Source organism: Lepidochelys kempii, chromosome 26 (genome assembly GCF_965140285.1).
Source record: "Lepidochelys kempii isolate rLepKem1 chromosome 26, rLepKem1.hap1, whole genome shotgun sequence".
Classification (NCBI taxonomy): domain Eukaryota; kingdom Metazoa; phylum Chordata; order Testudines; family Cheloniidae; genus Lepidochelys; species Lepidochelys kempii.
The window spans coordinates 7,170,246-7,174,428 of NC_136405.1; positions in this window are offsets into that span (position 1 = coordinate 7,170,246).

A 4,183-nucleotide genomic window follows, 5' to 3' on the forward strand; every position below is an offset into this window, starting at 1 on the left:
TGTCCCCCGACTGAAAAAATTTGCTACTGTCTGTACTGGTGGAATAAAAAAAATACAGCATTATTATAACATTCTTGAGAGTTCTTTTCACATTTAAAAGACTCAGAGCCAAATTCTCCTATACACAACAGGTAAGCACCCTAACAGTTACACTTACAAGCTACATCGAAACGTCACTCACATCATGACGCAGCAAAAATGTAACACGTGAGCTAGCAAATAAAACAGTAAATTCTATCCCCAGACCATCAGCTCTTCCCAGCAGCCCTCCTCCCAGATGGACAGTTTCTGCAACATGCCACACAGGGCAACCAGTTCAGGCTACTTCAAAGCCAAGGAGCTTTCCCCAGGAACATACTACCTCCAGTCACCTCTCTCTGGATCTAATTCTGCACCACTTAAGTCAATTAGAATTTTGCCACTGATTTCAGTGGGTGCAGGATCAGATCCTCTTACAGGGCAACATGGAAAGCCCACTGAAGTCAATGGAAATCTTTCTGCTGGTTTAGCTGGGATGTGTATCAGCATAGAGCAGAGATGGGGCATTGCAGAATTTGCTGATTGTGGCAGTACGGCACAGGGAGAGAGGCCATCTCTCAAGTAGGCAGGCCCCAAGACATTCAGGATTGTAGACTATATTCCATTGAGACATGAAGATAATACATCTATGCCACATTTAAAAAAAAAGTCATTTTTACGAACTTGAGACACGTCTAGTACCTTAGCCCCTGAAAAAACAAAGACCATCGAACACAAACTGAGATTGATTAAACCGGATGTTTATGATTCCTATATGTACGGTGTAGACATATATACAAATATATGGAATATTGTATACATAAACATACACAGCAGATACAGAGAATACTGCATACATGTATGGAAGAAGATGTACATGACCGGATAATCTTTATTTTTGTTTGGATTATACTTAGGGTCATTATTTCCTTCCCTTCATTTTTATTTACCATCATTCATTTATTTTATTTCACAGAATCATAGAAGATTAGGGTTGGAAGAGACCTCAGGAGGTTATCTAATCCAACCTCCTGCTCAAAGCAGGACCAACCCCAACTAAATCATCCCAGACAGGGCTTTGTCAAGCCTGACCTTAAAAACCTCTAAGGATGGAGGTTCCACCACCTCCCTAGGTAACCCATTCCGATGCTTCACCACCCTCCTAGTGAAAGTTTTTCCTAATATCCAACTCAGACCTCTCCCACTGCAACTTGAGACCACTGCTCCTTGTTCTGTCATCTGCCACCACTGAGAACAGCCGAGCTCCATCCTCTTTGGAACCCCCCTTCAGGTAGTTGAAGGCTGCTATCAAATCCCCCCTCACTCTTTTCTGCAGACTAAATAACCCCAGTTCCCTCAGCCTCCTCGTAAGTCATGTGCCCCAGCCCCCTAATCATTTTTGTTGTCCTCCATTGGACTCTCTCCAATTTGACCACATCCTTTCTGTGGTGGGGGACCCAAAACTGGACGCAATACTCCAGATGTGGCCTCACTAGTGCCAAATAAGGGGAATAATCACTTCCCTCCATCTGCTGGCAACGCTCCTACTAATGCAGCCCAGTATGCCATTAGCCTTCTTGGCAACAAGGGCACACTGCTGACTCATATCCAGCTTCTCGTCCACTGTAATCCCCAGGTCCTTTTCTGCAGAATTGCTGCTTAGCCAGTCAGTCCTCAGCCTGTAGCAGTGCATGGGATTCTTCCATCCTAAGTGCAGGACTCTGCACTTGCCCTTGTTGAACCTCATCAGATTTCTTTTGGCCCAATCCTCCAATTTGTCTAGGTCACTCTGGACCCTATCCCTACCCTCCAGCTTATCTACCTTTGCCCCTCGCTTACTGTCATCCGTGAACTTGCTGAGTTCAATCATTAAAGAAGATGTTGAACACAACCAACCCCTGGGGCACTCTGCTTGATATTGACTGCCAACTAGACAGAGCCATTGATCACTACCCATTGAGCCCAACGATCTAGCCAGCTTTTATCCACCTTATAGTCCATTCTTCCAATCCATACTACTTTAACTTGCTGGCAAGAACATTTTGGGAGACTGTATCAAAAGCTTTCCTAAAGTCAAGCTAGATTACATGCATCGCTTTCCCCATATCCACAGAGCCAGTTTTCTCATCATAGAAGGCAATCAGGTTGGTCAGGCATGACTTGCCCTTGGGGAATCCATGTACACTGTTCCTCATCATCTTCCTCTCCTCCAAGTGCTTCAAAATGGGTCCCTTGAGGACCCGCTCCATGATTTTTCTAGGGACTGAGGTGAGGCTGACCAGTCTATAGTTCCCCGGATTTTCCTTCTTCCCTTTTTTAAAGATGGGCACTATATTTGTCTGTCTTTCTCCAATCATCCGGGACCTCCCCCAGTCACCATCAGTTTTCAAAGATCATGGCCAATGGCTCTGCAATCACATCAGCCAACTCCCTCAGCACCCTTGAATGCAGTGCATCCAGCCGCATGGACTTGTGCATGTCCAGGTTTTCTAAATAGTCCCGAACGTGTTCTTTCACCACTGAGGGCTGCTCACCCCCTCCCCATAGGGTGCTGCGCAGTGCAGCCGTCTGGGAGCTGACCTTGTCTGCGAAGACCGAGGCAAAAAAAGTACTTCCGTTTTTCCACATCCTCTGTCACTAGGCTGCCTCCCCCCATTCAGTCAGGGTCCCACACTTCCCCTGACCACCTTCTTGTTGCCCTTCACATCCCTTCTTTCTCCTGCCATCCATCTCCACCCTCTGACAAACAGAGGCTAGGGACACCATTCCTTACCCATCCTGGCTAATAGCCATTCATGGAGGTTAAGTCCATTAATCTAGTTCTCTTTTAAACCCGGTTATAATCCTAGCCTTCCCAACCTCCTCAGGCAAGGAGTTCCACAGATCCCTTGCTAGCTGCAACTCCAATTGTGCTTTGGCCTTCCTGATTACACCTCTGCATGACTGAGCAATATTTTTTATACTCCTACCTAGTCATCTGCCCAAGTTGCCACTTCTTGTAAGCTTCCTTTTTGTGTTTAAGCTCACTGAAGATTTCTTTGTTAAGACAAGCTGCCATATTTGCTGTTCTTTCTGCACATCGGGATGGTTTGTTCCTGCACCCTCAATAAAGCTTCTTTAAAATACAGCCAGCTCTCCTGGACTCCTTTCCCCCTCATATTAGCCTCCCAGGGGATCCTGCCCATCAGTTCCCTGTGGGAGTCAGACTCTGCTTTTCTGAAGTCTAGGGTCCGTATTCTGCTGCTCTCCTTTCTTCCTTTTGTCAGGATCCTAACCTCAACCATCTCATGGTCACTGCTGCCCAGGTTGCCACCCACTTCTACTTCCCCTAGCAATTCTGTTTGTGAGCAGCAGGTCAAGAGGAGCATGGCCCCTAGTTGGTTCCTTCAGCACTTGCATCAGGAAGTTGTCCCCAACACTCTCCAAAAACTGCCTGGATTGTCCGTGCACTGCTGTATTGCTCTCCCAGCAGGTGTCAGGGTGATTGAAGTCCCCCATGAGAACCAGGGCCTGCGATCTGGAAACTTTTTAGTTGTCAGAAGAAAGCCTCGTCGACCTCCTCCTCCTGGTCTGTTGGGCTAGAGCAAACGCCCACCATGACATCACCCTTGTTGTTCTCGCCTTTAAACTTAACCCAAAGCCTGTTGAGAGTGTCTTTTCTCCAGTTTCATACTGGAGCTCTGAGCAATCAAACTGCTGTCTTACACACAGTGCAACTCTTCCACCTTTTCTCCCCTGCCTGTCCTTCCTGAACAATTTTTACCCATCCATGACAGTGCTCCAGTCATGCGAGTTACCCCACCAAGTCTCTGTTATTCATAGTTCCTTGACTGTGCCAGGACTTCCAATTCTTCCTGCTGGTTTCCCAGGCTTCTTGCGTTCGTGTACAGGCACCTAAGATGGCTAGCTGATGGCCCTGTTTTCTCAGTATGAATCAGGAGGCCTCCCCTGTTGCACCCTCCTCCTTGTGTTTCCTCCGGGTAACCCACTTCACCACTTACCTCAGGATTTAGGTCTCCATGCCCCAGCAAACCTAGTTTAAAGTCCTCCTGACTAGGTTAGCAAGCCTGCCTGAGAAGATGCTCTTCCCTCTCTTCATTAGGTGGATCCCATCTCTTCCTAGCAATCCTTCTTCCTGGAAGGACATCCCATGGTCAAAAGAATC